The 15354-nt window shown below is 41.0% G+C and overlaps 1 protein-coding gene and 1 pseudogene across 7 annotated transcripts in view; one reads left to right on the forward strand and one right to left on the reverse strand.

Annotated features, from left to right (window-relative positions):
* Window positions 1–712: 712 nt before the first annotated feature.
* KATNAL1 (katanin catalytic subunit A1 like 1) overlaps window positions 713–15354 on the forward strand; it is a 130035-nt gene continuing 115393 nt past the window's right edge. For 2 of the 7 annotated variants that reach the window (XR_001884144.1, XM_017865940.1), the window contains exon 1: window positions 713–984. The gene's annotated coding sequence lies outside the window, so the exon portion shown is untranslated. Of the gene's footprint in view, window positions 985–1211; window positions 1635–4142; window positions 4164–15354 lie in introns of those variants that run through there. The other 5 variants (XM_017865935.1, XM_017865941.1, XM_017865937.1 and 2 more) reach the window with 5 other exon arrangements.
* Window positions 11684–12277, reverse strand: LOC108524837 (peroxiredoxin-2 pseudogene; annotated as a pseudogene).

Below are 15354 nucleotides of genomic sequence, written 5' to 3' on the forward strand. Positions count from 1 at the left end.
AGGCTGAGCCACCGCGCCCGGCCAATCACTATTGATTAATTAATATTTAATAGCTATTGTTAAATGCTAAGCTTTGTTTTATAGAGCTTCATCAGTATTAATGCATGTATTTCTTACAAGAGTTGCAAGATGGATATCTCCATTTTTGCAGATCAAAGCGTTAAAAGGTGAGAAAGGCGCACCTGGTCATCAGCTACCAAGTATAGGGGCAGGACGTGAACTAAGAATTCGTTTTAGAAGCCCACGCTCTTAACCTGTATATCCTAGAGTCCACAAACGATTGCCCAAGAAACAGCATAAATCCAAATTCAGTCGAAAGCAATGCCATTTGCAAGTTCTAAAACCTCCTGAATAATCCTAAAGGGCATATGCATTCCATCTTATGGAAGGATCCTTTCCATCCCACTCCCCAAAGAATGGAGAAAGCGGGTGCGAAGGACTTCAATTCGGTTTGACTGCAGAAAAATACAGAGGTGGCGTAGGATCCACACATCCCATGGGGCAGACCCAGCGGCGGAAGCCGTACAGGCGGCGGGGAAGGGCGCTGCGACGCCCCGGGTGCCCCACCCTCGACGCCACTGGCATCCCCTCCGAAAACAGCAGGCACGAAGGTGCCCCGCCACGGGGGCTGGACGCAGTGGAGGCGGGCTCATCAGGCACTACCAGAGCTCAGTCGGCCACACGTCCTCCTCAATGTCACCGTCTCCCTGCTCTCCCACCCCGCGCCGCTGCACCTCCCTCCCCCGGCAACCTGGGCTAGAGTCCCAAGCTCCGCCCCAGAGCGGACTCACAGCCCCCGCGCTCCCTTCCGCGCTGCACCCACCGCGCGGCCGGGGCTGCCATGGCAACCCTACGCCGCCGCCGCCTCTTCACGCACGTCGCGAACTAACGGACTCGGCGGCGGCGGTGGCGGCGGCTGCCTGCGCCCCACCCCCAACCCGTCTGGACCGCATCGCCGGCTGTGCCCGGACCTGCGCCTTCTAGGTAATGAATCCGAGGGACAGGGGCTCGAGCGATACAGCAGGTGGTGCGGGGCTCTAGCCGATAGCCCCTCCCAGGCCTCCCACCGCCGGAGACGCCAGGGAAGTGGGCTGCGGGGTTCCTCGGGCGCTGGCCCAGTGCGGGGACTGGGAGGGGCGCGGGCGCGCCCGGCTCATGGTGCATCCTGGGAATTGTAGTTCAGTGACTCCTCGGGCTCGCGGCCTTGGCGGGGTAGCTCGGACTGGCGAACTACAAAGCCCGGCGGCCCCGACCGCCGGGAAAGACTGTTAAACTTTGAGCGGACTGGGACAGAAAAAAAAATCTCTTTGTCTTGAGAGGGCTGTTGGGTGGTCGCGGACCAGGGCTCTGTGCGTTGGGAAAGGGAAGTGGAGGTGAGCCTCGGGCTTCTAGCCCAGTCGCTGGGCCCTCCCCAGCTACAGCGCTCAGCTCCACCCCGGCTGGGCCACCGCCCTGCACAGTCTCAGGGATGAGCAGCCGCCCAAGCTGCAGGGCCTCGGGTCTTCGGCGCCTCTGACCCTCGCAGGTTGCTGCCTCTCGGTGCAGAACCGTATGTATGTCATACATTGGATGTGAGACCCGAGAAACCGTGTTTTAACAGGCTTTTCTCCTTTCCTGGATACGTTTATTTCTGGGTTAGTCATGTTTGTTTTAAAGTAGCTCAGAGGTATTTGCATATTAAACCCATCAATTGGTAATTACTCAAAGGGCCGTAATGTTTAAAGGTTAAGTGTGGAAATAGATAAAAAGATGTCATTGCTATTATATGGTGGGATCTGGCATTTTTAACTTTTAGCATTTTGCATTTTATTTCTTGAGGTTCAAGGTTGTGAAATGGGTGCTCCACCCCACCTCCCCCCGCCAGCCTGAACACTGCCTACACATACTTTGATTAGTTCAGTTTTAAATTACTAGTAACTTTTAAAAACATACTTTTTTTTAGCAGTAGGAAGCAATAATTTTTTTCTTTGATTATTCCAGTGTTATTCAGAATTTCTCAGCATGTTTTCGGAAGGAAAAATACCATGTTTTAATTAATTATTTATATATTTTTTTATGCTCAGGAGTACACTTGAGTCCTTAGAGTTGACTCAAGACTTGGTGGTAAACGAAGCTGACACAGATTTAGAAAACCTTCCTTGACGACCCTTTAAAATTTTTCAATAGGTAGATAACCATCCTAGAAATGTGCTGCTTTATGGAGTAAGTTGGAGAATTGTTGATATTATTGTGAGTTTGTGTGTGTGTGTGTTTAAAAACAAAAAGACCACAAATCCTATAAAACTTTCTGAATTAAAATGAAGTTGACCTGTGTAAATTTTACTTGAGGTAACAATTTTGTACAAGGAGGAGATGGAAAGTAGGTTTGTAAGACAGGTAGAAAACAAAATTGAGGCCTTATGTGATACAATATAAGGTTTGACGTATTTTATTTATTCATTCAAAATTCGTTAAGAACCTATGTGCCAGGCATTATGCCAGGTGTGAGAATAAAGAGATGAAAAAAGATAGTCTGTGTCCTGCATGGGCAGTCATGTCATCACAATAGTGTGGTAGAGATACGTGCAAGTAGCTATAGGAGCCCAGAGGAAATAATCACCTAACAGTAACATTTATTGAATATGTCAGGTGCTGTGCGGAGTATTTTGCATGCAGCTCGTTAGTAAGTCCCCCAAACAGTTGGTGAAGTAGTTACTGATGTTTAGCGATGAGGAAACAGGCTTTAGAGGCCCTGCACAGAATCCTAGTCAGTCAAGTGTGAACCTGTGATTTCAGCCCAGGTGGGTCTGGTCATGATCTCAAGCACCGACCATTTTCTCTGTCAATTAGTAGGAAGATCCTGACTCTGTCTAAGGAAGTCAGGGGAGGCCTTCAGTATGATTTGACTTTTAACTTGTGTTAAAATAGCTGAATAAGCTTTCACTGGAGTGATGAAGAGGAAAGTCATTCTAGGACAAATTGATGGCACAACACGAACAAAGGATAGATTGAAGAATGAGTATTTTGTATTTGGGGAACGCTAGGTAGTTCTGAACGACCGGATCCCAGAATGCTCACCATTAGTGGGTGAGGCCAGATCTTGAAGTACTTGGCACCATATTCAGAGTTTAGAATTTTTCTTGACTTGGGGCAGCCATTGAAGAATTTTAGCTAGAGTGGTGGTGTCGTTAGGTTTGTATTTTAGAAAGATAATTCCAGCTCCAGTGTAGAGAATGGACCTGGGAGGGGAAAGATTATAGGCAGTGGAAAAGCCAGTTGTATAATAGAAAAAAACACCAAGTCCAGTAGAGAAATAAAGAGAGTCTGAACTAAGCCGTTGGAGTTACAGAAAAACATGGATTCAAGGAATATTTAAGAGATAACATTGGTATGACTTAATAGAGTTTGGATGTTGGGAGTTAGAGAGATTTGGAGCTCTCAGCTGATTGATTCCTCAGTTTCTGGCTAGCAAGACTGAGGTAATAGTGAACCCACTGATTGAGATGAGCAGGAGCTGGGTTTTGTTAGGGTGAAAGAGATATTAATTCAGTTTTAAGCATTTGTTTGAGGTTCCTGTGGGATATTCAGGTGGAGATGCATTTGAGTCTGGAGTTCAGAGAGAGCAGGCTGGAGTTAGAAGTTTGCGTATAGATAAGTAGTTAAAGCGACGGGAGAATGGACCAGCTCACATTGGAGTAATGAGTAGAAAAGAAAAAGGAAGAGGTTTGGATATGGAACTCTCACTTAAGAGATGTGTGTAGGCCGGGCGCAGTGGCTCGCGCGTGTAATCCCAGCATATTGGAAGGCTGAGACAGGCAGATCAGGAGATCAAGAGATTGAGACCATCCTGGCCAACATGGTGAAAGCCCATTTCTACTAAAAATACAAAAATTAGCTGGGCATGGTGGCACTCGCCTGTGTAGTCCCAGCTACTCAGGAGGCTGAGGCAGGAGAATCGCTTGAACCCAGGAGGCAGAGGTTGCAGTGAGCCAAGATCGTACCACTGCACTCCAGCCTGGCGACAGAGCAAGATTCCGGGTCAGAAAAAAAAAAAAAAAAACCAAACAAACAGTTGTATGTATGTGTTTGCGGGAGGAGCCTACAAATGAGACCCTGGTTAGGAGGCAGAGAGGAAGAAGAACTTGGAGAGAGCATAACGAAGGAGGGGACAATAAGGAGAGCAAGTAAGTTGTCTAATTTTGTTTCTACAACTTATTTTCTGTATGATCATAGGCAGGTCTCCAAATCTGTACCCTTATTTCGTATGAGGTGTTAATGCTATTTTATTTGATTTTGGGAAGTTGAAACAGTTTAGTGGAGGTAAACCCTAAAGTGCTCAACAACTGACAGCAGTTCTCCTTCTCCCGCTTCCTTACTAACAGTGTGGCAGGACTGCCAGTTCTGTCTGATAGAAAGGCCCTGTTCCGTGACTTTACTTGACCATATTAAGCAGGTGGATCAGGTAGTAGTTATATTACAAAGTGATGATTTGAGTCTGAGGACTAATCGTGTTTTTTTTAAATAAAGCTTCCTTTAATGCTATAAAATGTTATTGTATAGGGCATTAATACTAATGTGTTTTTGCCTTGTTTTCATCTTCAAAGAAACAGGAAGTTCCACTAGATAATTTGAGAGCCCAATGGCTCTAAAATTCTTCAATTCTGACAGTATTTCATGTCTGGACTGATTTGTGATTTCACTGATAGTTGAACATCTGTAAATGAATATATGTTTATATTTTAATGTGCTCAAGAATATTTCATTTTATTTTATTTTATTTTTTAGAGACAGGGTCTGACTCTGTCACCTAGGCTGGAGTGCAGTGGTGCAGTCATAGCTCACGGCAGCCTTGAACTCCTGGGCTCAAGCAGCCTTCCTGTCTCAGCCTCCCCAATGGCTGGGATTTCAGGCATGTGCCCACACCTGGCTCAACATTATTTTAAACATTTTTCTCTTCAGTGATAACTATACTTATATATGGTAGTCCCAGGGAAATTGTGCCCTAGAATACCTGATAAAAGTGAGATATCGGCATTTGCCAGATAAACTCAAGGCATAGATTGTGAGAGTAGTTTTTTAAAAAAAAAAATGAAATAGTTTTTCAAGGTGGTCTAATCTACACTGGATGTCTTTAGATATGTTTTTCCTGCTGGGGTATGGTTTGATTGTGGTCCTAACTGAACGGAGGGCAAAGGAGTAAATGACCTTCTAAGTCCTTTTGTAACTTTGTTCTGTCCATTAGTAATTGTAAAAGCTCCTGTTAAGCAGTCTACTAAAAAGTGAGCTTTGGTTTGAAATCTTATTCTTTTAATATTTTGCTATGATGCTGTTTTTAGTAAACATTTTTTATAGTTTTTAATCACGTCTGAGTATTGTTTTGCATTTTGTAAAGAAGTTAGTGCTCAGTTGCTGACACCCAATTGTATTTACTTCCCAGGGTATTATAGAACTCTTTAGAATGGTGATTTTATGGACATTTATCAAACACATATGTCTTGCATTTCAGTTCAAGAAACATTATTGTGTGTCTTTATGTCAAACAGTGTACCAAATGATACACCATACATGACTAAGATCTGGCCCCTCTCTCAAAGGATGTTACATTTCAATCAGTGCTCAGACTAGTTTGGTACACTCTTGTGTTTTTTAAGGAAATCGTCTCCAAAAAACAATGTATTTTATTTCTTATTTTCTTAGCTTTTATGTGTTTGAGGGACAAACGATATAACTTCATTTGCTGTATTTCAATAACTTGTTCCTTAATTCTCGTTTATTCCTATGTCTCTGTGAGTGTCTTTATATGTTAGTATTCTTTTCTTTCTGAGGTTTTCCTCTTTCCATTTTTCCTGGTGATTTTGGCAGTAGGAAGAGAAATGAATGAGAGAGAGAATCAGTAGTGACTGTTTTTTCTTTTTTTCTTACCTACTTATGTGAGAATATGCATGACTGGTATTTAACACATAATTCCTGGTATTTTTATACTAGTATTTTCTCTGCATTGTTAGATATTTGAAGTCAAGCATTTTATGTTAGTAAACTCCACGTGGCCTTACATTGTTTCTTATGTATACATAGGTTATTTGCTTAATGTGGTAGGTGCCTACCATTTAGATTGGATAATGAATGGATGAGTAAGAAAATATGATAATAAAATTACTTGTTCAAAGACTACTTGAGTCTGGGTGTGGTGGCTCTTGCTTGTTATCGCAGCACTTTGGGAGACTGAGGGGGCAGAATGCTTGAGTCCAGGAGTTTGAGCCAAGTTGCCTGAGCAACATGGCGAGACCTCATCTCTGCAAAAAATACGAAAATTAGCCAGGCATGGCTGCGCACACCCATGGTCCCAGCTACTCAGGAGGCTGAGGTGGGAGGATTGGTTGAGACTAGGAGGTTGGGAGGTCGAGGTTGCAGTGAGCCAAGATTGAATCATTGCCCTCCAGCCTGGGTGACAGAGCAAGACCTTGTCTCAAAAATAAATAAGTACATACATACATACATACATACTTCATAAAATAAAGTAATATGAAGCAGATGGCTTTGAAAGGTTTTATGTTCAAAGCACTATGAAATTAAAAAATAAGTAGTATTTAATTATATAGGCAACAGCAACAAAATATCTTTATTTCTGTTAATAAGCCTTTTATATTTATTTTTAGATTAGTTGCGTAACTTTAAAGGAATTTGAGGCAGTAAACTGTAATGAGCTAGGAGGACAGGCTCTGAGAGAGACACATCTGGGTTCAAATCCAGCTCTATGGGCAAATTGTTTAAATTCTTTAAAGCCTCAGTCACCTGCTCTGTTAAATCGTAACTGTTATTGTTTTGTAGTGTTATAAGGATTAGATGAGATAATGCCTAGAAAAACATTTTTATCATATTACTTGGTGGGGAGTTAGCATTCAATAAACGTCGCCACTATTACTTTTGGTGCTAAAAAGGGTATTTACGCACTTAAGATAAAGTTTATAGTTTTTTTTTTTTTTGAGACAGAGTCTCACTCTTGTTACCCAGGTTGAAGTGCAGTGGTGCCATCTCGGCTCACTGTAGCCTCCGCCTCCTGGGTTCAAGCTTCTCCCACCTCAGCCTCCTGAGAAGCTGGGACCACAGACGCTTATCACCACGCTTGGCTAATTTTTGTACTTTTTTTTAGTGGAGACAGGGTTTCGCCATGTTGGCCAGGCTGGTCTCGAACTCCTGACCTCAGGAGATCCGCTGGTGTCTGCCTCCCAAAGTGCTGGGATTACAGGCCTGAACCACCACACCTGGCCAAATTTATGGTTTAAGCTGTCATCTTGAGACACAGTAACAGATGATCCACATTTTCTGTCCTTTGTAATATTTTAAAGTTGCCAGTAGAATTTGGAACATGAGCAGAAATTACTGTAATGGTTACACTTCTGAGAAACATTTAAGCTCTTAGAATCCAATATTAATATATTAGATTCTTTTATGTTTATGAACAGTTTTTTTTTGTTTCTAAATATTTGAGAAGTGATTTCCATATGTGTAAAAAATAAATGAAAAGGCTTCATTACTACATACATTCTTCTGTAATGTCTGGGTTTGTGATTAAGTTGTTTTCTCTATTATGCCTGGCAAACTGTAGTCCTTGAGACTGTTACCCAACATAAAGAGATGGGAGGTATTGTGGTTTTCAAAATTAACTATTTTGTTGATTAGTACTCACATAGTAGCTTCATTTATTACCCTTGAAACGTACTTCAAGATGCATTAATTTGAGAAGTCGTGGTTTTGTGTTTGCTTAATTGCTTTTATTTATAGCAGCCATTGTATGACATAAACTGAACTTCGGTGATTTGGAGAAGCTTTTTTTTTTTTTTTTCCGTTAAACATGTAAAGCCTAGACATATTGATAAAATTCATTGTGGTACAAAATATTGAAAATAAAACTTGTTTTGTTGTTTTGCTTACCACTGTTCTAGTGTTATTTAGTTCACATTGCTATAGTTCAGGTTACTTAGGTGTTTCTGAAATAGGCATCTACTTTCAGGAATTTATACGTTTTAGGAGGAAAAGGAACAATATGAGAAAAATATGGAAGTGTCAGAATAAAAATAGTTTAAAGCAGAAATTATTTTCTTAGTCTCCTATGTATTGTAAGTATAACTGAATTAGATTGACATCATTCACATAAAATTAGTTTAAAAAATGTTTGTTTCCTCTTTAAAAACCATTACTGTGGAGACAAAAGAATGATAAATATGATTCCATTTGTAATAGGAATTATGAGTGATGTCCCTGGTGGGGTTGGGTTCTGGACACAAGCTAGCTTTTCATTTTTTCAATTATGTGTCTTAGTCTTGGCATTAGATAAAAAATTCAAGTGTGTTGGGAGAGAAGGTTTGTGTGTGTGTGTGTGTGTGTGTTGTGGGTGATGGTAGATTTAAAGGAGAGAACAGAAAGGTTGGAGGTGTAGCTGAGGAGTTGACTTTATGTGTTACGTTTAGATCTGAGTCATGAAACAGTTACAAAAATAATTGCCTGGGACCAGATAAAGCAGTATTCCTTCTTGGTCTGAGCATGAACTTGGACTGAGCTCTTCTCAGTCTGAGCCTAGGACTCTCCTTGAAGATATTACCTGGAGCATTCTGTATAGGGCAGCATTGCTGCATCAGTTCAGCAGTAAATACTGTAAGAAGATGCTTAATTTATTTTTGAATATATAATAAACTCAAGAGACATACCGTCAAATATTAGACATTGCTGAAATATTTTGTCTTTAGATTTAACCTGACATTTTAAAAAGTCCTAGAAATTCTTCTAATTTATAGTAAAGGAGATTTAAAAAAACTGTGTATTTCAAGATTGTGACTAAAAGTAATTATAGTATAGCTTTTAGAAATTTATAATGAAATTGAATCAGTTGATTTCTTTTTTCAGAGGAAAAATGAACTGCTTCAATTATCTGTATTGATGTTGAGTGTAGAGTAAAATACTCCTTACATTGATTCAGTGTTGTATGTGAGGAGTGATGTTAACATATCACATTTAATTTTTAAAATAACCTTATGATAAATATTATTTTTCCTATTTTGTAGACAGAACTGAGGCCTATTGAAATTACATGATTTGTCTGAGGTCACAACTAAACATTTATGGTGCCTGGATTCATACCTAGGTTTTTCTGTCTGAAATTTTTATGTGGCCTTTATCAAACATAAACTTGAATGGTTTGGTATACAATTCTAGATTGTCAACCCCCTACCCGCTTACCCCTTGGAAGATATTATTTCACTGTCTCCAGCCTCCCGATGTTCCTCTTGAAAAGTTACCTATCAATATGATTTCTTTCCTTTGTATATAATTTGTCATTTCTTTCCATTTTAAATGTTCTTCAGTCTTACTACCTTGTCTCTAGGTGTGAACTTTGATTTGCTTTTAAACTGAAAATTATTGTCTTCTGCTAGTTTTGGAAAATTCTCAGCCATTATATTTTTGAATTTTGCCTTTCTTTTTTCTTCTTCTGGAATTCATAAGAGACATATATGATGGATCTTCTCTTTCTACTCTGCTGCATTTCTTAATCTTATTTACTTATTCTCTCTGTATATACGGCATTCTGGTCAGTTTCTACAGCTCTGTCTTCTGGTTTATTGATTCTCCTTTCATCTGTATCTAAGCTCTTGCTTCTTCAGTCCACTGAGGTTTTTTTTTTTTTTATTTCAGTGACTATATATTTTAATGCCAGAAGTTCTTTTGATTATTTTCAAATAAGCTTATTTATTTTAAGATCTCTTGTCCCTATGTCTTTAAATGTACTTATTTTACAGTAGCTATCTAATGGATTATCAAGGACTTTAGATAAAGGCCTTAATTTTGCTCTATGTTGTATTCTCCCTCGTAGTGGATTGTTTTCTTTGTATCTTGTAATTTTGGATGTAAACTCAGTGGAAATAAAGCCTGGGTAAATGATATGTCCTGTACTTTTGTGATTTGTTTCTGTGAAGTGCCCTATGGAGAACTGATGAGTGAATAAACAAATTTTAGTGTGTCTATATAATAGGATACTATTCAGCAATAAAAAGTAATTACTGATACATATAAGGGCGTAGTTGAATCTCAAAAGCATTATTCTAAATGAAGGAAATCAGAGTACATACTGTATGAGTTTATTTGTTTTGCATTCTAGAACTGACAAAACTACAGGCATACTTCGGAGATGCTGTGGCTTTGTTCCAGACCATTTTGGTAAAGCAAATATTGCTATAAAGCTAGTCACACAAACTTTCTGGTTTCCCAACGCGTATAAAAGTTACGTTTACACTATAGTATAATTTATTAAGTATGCAATAGCAGTACATCTAAAAAATGTACATGTCTCAATTTAAAAAGACAAACATTTTTTAACTTTTATTTTAGATTTAGGGGGTACGTCTGCAGGTTTGTTACATGGCTATATTGCATGATGTTGAGGTTTGGGATATGAATGATCTCGTCACCCAGACGGTGAGTGTAGTAGCCAAAAGATAGTTTTCCAACCCTTGCCTGCCTCCCTCCCACCTCTATTAGTTTCCAGTATCTGTTGTTGCCATCTTTATATCTAGGAGTACCCAATGTTTAGCTCCCACTTGTATATAAGAATATGTAGTATTTGGTTTTCTCTTCCTGCATTAATTTGCTAAGGATAATGACCTGCAGCTACATCCATGTTGCTGCGAAGGACATGATTTTGTTCTTTTTTAAGAGCATGTAGTATTCCGTGGTATATATGTACCACGTTTTCTTTATCCAGTCCACTGTTGATGGATACCAAGATTGATTCCATGGCTTTGCTATTGTGAATAGTGCTGCAGTGAACATATGAGTGCATGTGTCTTTATGGTAGAATGATTGGTTTTCTTTTGGGTATATACCCAGTAATGGGACTGCTGGGTCAAATGGTAGTTCTGTTTTAAGTTCTTTGAGAAATCTCGAAACTGCTTTCCATACCAACAGTGTATAAGTATTCCCTTTTCGCTGCAGCCTTGCCAGCATCTGTTGTTAAAAAAGACTATATTGCTAAAAAATGCTAAAAACGCTAACAGTTATCTGAGCCTCAGCAAGTCTTAAAGTTTTTACTGGTGGGGGGTCTTTTGATGGCTGCTGACAGATCAGGGTAGTGGTTGCTGAAGGTTGGGGTGGCTGTGGCAATTTCTTCTTCTTCCTTGTTCTTCTTCTCTCCTCTTCCTCTCTTCCTCCTCGTCCTTCTTCCTTCCTCCTTCCTCCTCCTTCCTCTTCTTTCTTTTTCTCCTTCTCCTCCTTCTTCCTTCTTCCTCCTCCTTTTCTTTTCTTTTTTTTAGAGACAGGGCCTCACTCTTTCACCCAGGCTGGAGGGCTGGAGTGTAGTGGTGCCATCATAACTTACTGCAGCCTCAAACTCTCGGACTCAAGCGATCTTCCCGCCCCAGCCTCTTGAGTAGCTAGGACCACATGTGACTAATTATTTTTTCCCTTCCCTAATAGTTTATTGGTCACCTCTAGGCCTGTTGCAGCTGGGCGGGCTTTGGGGAGGGCGTCACTATTCAGCTCCCAGGTGGAAGCATGAGAAGGCCTTGGCCTGGCCCTCCAGGGTCCCACACTGTGGCGTTTGGAGGGGCAGGTCTGGCCTTTTCTGGGTCAGCACAGGGCACCTAGGTGGGGGTACAGGTGGGTACCCAGCACAGACACCTAGGTAGGGGCACAAGCTCACTACCCATTGGCCAGCCTAATTGTGTTTGGAGAAATATTCCTTGCTGTCATCCACATTGGGCTTAATCTTGTCACTGCCAAGCTTCCAGCCAGCAGGACAAACTTCCCTGTGTTCATCCGTGTATTGGATGGCCCGGATCAGCTGCAGAGCCTCATCCAATGAGCATCCCACAGGCAAATCATTAACGGTGATCTGGCGAAGGACACCCTTCCATCAATGTAAAAGAGGCCCCTGTAGGCAATGCCCTCATCTGTTTTCAGCATGCTGTAATCCTCAGACAAGCATCTTGTCGCATCAGCACGCAGGGGGATGTTCAGGGGCCCAAGCCTCCCTCCTTCTGGGGGCTGTTGATCCAAGCCAGGTGGGTGAACTGAGAGTCCACCAAGATGCCCAGCACTTGACAGCCCAGCTTGCGGAAGTCCTCGTTGTGGTTGCTGAATGCGATGATCTCGTGGGGCACACAAAAGTGAAGCCCAGAGGGTAGAAAAAGAGGACCACGTACTTCCCTTTGTAGTCTGATAGCTTCACCTCTTTGAAGGCGCCGTCCACCATGGCTGTGGCCTTGAAGTCAGGGGCGGGCTTTTCCACGTGCGCGTTACCGGAGGCCATGACTGAAAGCTGTGTGGGCAAAGGCTAGATGCATGGATGATCACACGTGTGGACCTACGTTCTCTGCCCATGTGACTAATTTTTAATTTTAATTTTTTTTTTTTTTTGTAGAATTGGCATCTTGCTCTGTTGCCCAGGCTGGTCTTGAACGTCTAGCCTCAAGTGATACTCCTGTCTCTGCCTCCCAAAGCATTGGGATTACTGGCATGACCCAATGTGCCTGGCCCAGGGCAATTCTTAAAATAAGACAACAACAGAGTTTGGTGGATGTATTGACTCTTCCTTTCATGAAAAATTTCTCCATAGCATGCCATTATACTGTTTGATAGCACTTTACCCACAGTAGCAGTTCTTTCACAATTGGAGTCAATCCTCTCCAAATCCTTCTGCTGCTTTATCAACTAAGATAATGTAGTAATCTAAATCCTTCATTGTTATTTCAACAGTGTTCACAAGCATCTTTACGAGGAGTAGATTCCAGCTCAATAAACCGCTTTCTTTGTTCATGCATAAGAAACAACTCCTCATCCGTTCAATTTTTTAAAAATTTTTTGTAGAGATGGGTTCTTGCTGTGTTACCCAGGCTGGTCTTGAACTCCTGGTCTTAAGCAATCCTCTTGCCTTTGCCTCCCGAAATGTTGAGATTACAGGTGTGAGTCACTGCCCTACCCCGTTTATGGTTTATCATGAGATTGCAGCAATTCAGTCACATCTACAAGCTCCACTTCTAATTCTAGTTCTCTTGCTATTTCTACCACATCTGCAGTGACTTCCTCCACTAAAGTCTTGAAACTCTCAGAGTCATCCATGAGGATTGGAATCAATTTCTGTAACACTCCTGTTAGTGTTAATGTTTTGACATCCTCCCATGAATCACAAATGTTCTTCTTGGCATCTAGAAGGGTGACTCTGTTCCAGAAAGTGTTCAGTTTACTTTGCCCAGTTTCATCAAAGGAGTTCACTATCTATGGCACCTATAGCCTTACAAAATGTATTTCTTAAATAATGAGATTTGAAAGTTGAAATAACTCCTTTATCCATGGGCTGTGGAATGGATAAGCAAGCATGAAAACAGCATTTATCTCTTTGTACATCTCCATCAGAGCTCTTTGGTGACCAGGTGCATTGTCAGTGAGCAGCAGTATTTTTAAAGGAATCTTTTTTTCTGAGCCATAACTCTCAAAGTTGGGCTTAAAATATTCAATAAGCCATACTGTAAACAGATGTGCTGTCATCTACAGCACTATTTACAGAGCACAGGCAGAGTAGATTTAGCATAATTCTTAAGGGCCCTAGGATCTTCGTACTAGTAAATGAGCATTGGCTTCAACTTCAAGTCGTCAGCTAAATCAGCCCCTAACCAGAGAGCCAGCCTGTCCTTTAAGGCTTTGAACCCAGGCATTCACTGCTCTCTAGCTAGGAAAGTCTTAGATGAAATCTTTTTCCGATAGAAGGCTGTTTTGTGTACATTGAAAATCTGTTGTTTAGTGTAGCCACCTTCATCAGTGATCTTAGTTCTAGACAACTTGCTGCAGCCTCTACATTAGCACTTGCTGCAGCTTCTGCATTAGCATTTGCTGGTTCACCTTGCACTTTTGTGTTATGGAAAAGTCTTCTTTCCTTAAACCTCATAAACCAGTCTCTACTTGCTTCATACTTCTGCAGCATCCTCACCTCTTTCAGCCTTCATAGAATTGAAGACAATTAGGGTCTTGTTCTGGATTAGGCTTTGGCTTAAGGGAATATTGTGGCTGGTTTGATCTTCTGTTCAGACCACTCACACTTTCTCCGTATCAGCAATAAGGCTGTTTTGCTTTCTCATCATTCATATGTTCACTGGAATAGCACTTTTAATTTCTTTCAGGAACTTTTTCTTTGCGTTTACAGCTTGGCTCTTCGGCACGAGAGATCTACATTTCGGCCTGTCTTAGCTTTCAACATGCCTTGCTCGCTAAGCTTAATCATTTCTAGCTCTTGATTTCAAGTGAGAGACATGCAACTATTCCCTTTCACTTGAACACTTAGAGGCTATTGTAGGGTTCTTCACTGGCCTAATTTCAGTGTTGTGTCTCTGGGAAAAGGGAGGCCCGAGGAGAAGACAGACAGGACAACAGCCTATTGGCAGAACAGTCAGAACACAGTATTTATCAGTGATATTCACCTTGCTATAGGGCATGGTTTCTGGTGCCCCAATACAGTTACCATGGTAACATTATGTATTAACAGATATAATAAAAATGGAGAAGTTTGGAATATTGTGAGAATTACCAAAATGTGACATAGAGACAAAAGTGAACACATGCTGTTAGAAAAATGGCACCGGTAGACTTGCTGGATGCACGGTTGCCATGAATCTTCAAATTGTAAAATACAGTGTCTGCGAAGTGCAGTAAAATGAGGTGCGGTAAAGTGAGGTGGGCCTGTGTAGGGAGAAGGAAACAGGAGAGGACATGGCGAGAGTTGGAGGTCGAATGCAAAGTGGCAAAAGGGAGTTTTCTGGGGTGATAGAAATGTTCTTTACGTTTGTTGTGGTGGTTATGTAGTTTGTAAAGTTTTCAAAACTCATCAACTTGTACACTTAAAATTAGTGGATTTAATTTTATGAAAATTATACCTCAAAGCTGATTTTTAAAAAGCAGGCAAAACTCATCTGTGGTATCAGAATAGTGATTAAAGTACTGACTGGGAGGGATGAAGGATCCTTCTGGGGAGTTGGAAGTGTTCTGTATTTTGAAGTGGGTGTTGCCTGGGTGTACACAGTGTATGTGCACAGTGTAAAAGGTCATTGAGCTGCATACTTAAGACTTGTGCAATTTATATACCTCAGCAAAAATGGAAAAAGTTCTAAAGAAGGATTATAATATGAGGTTGAGAAAATCTCCAAGAAAGTAGAGCAAAAGGACAGAGAGATGGAAAAAAGGAGAGAAAAACTAAGAAAATTAGAGGACCAGCCTAAGAAGTCTAATTCCTGGATAAAAGGCATTTCATAACAGAAAAAAAAAAAATGGAAAGAAATTTTCAATGAAATAATTCAGAATATTTCCTAAAATGGAAACACATTAATTTCTACATTGAAA

This window comes from Rhinopithecus bieti, unplaced genomic scaffold (genome assembly GCF_001698545.2).
Source record: "Rhinopithecus bieti isolate Rb0 unplaced genomic scaffold, ASM169854v2 scaffold_81659, whole genome shotgun sequence".
Lineage (NCBI taxonomy): Eukaryota > Metazoa > Chordata > Mammalia > Primates > Cercopithecidae > Rhinopithecus > Rhinopithecus bieti.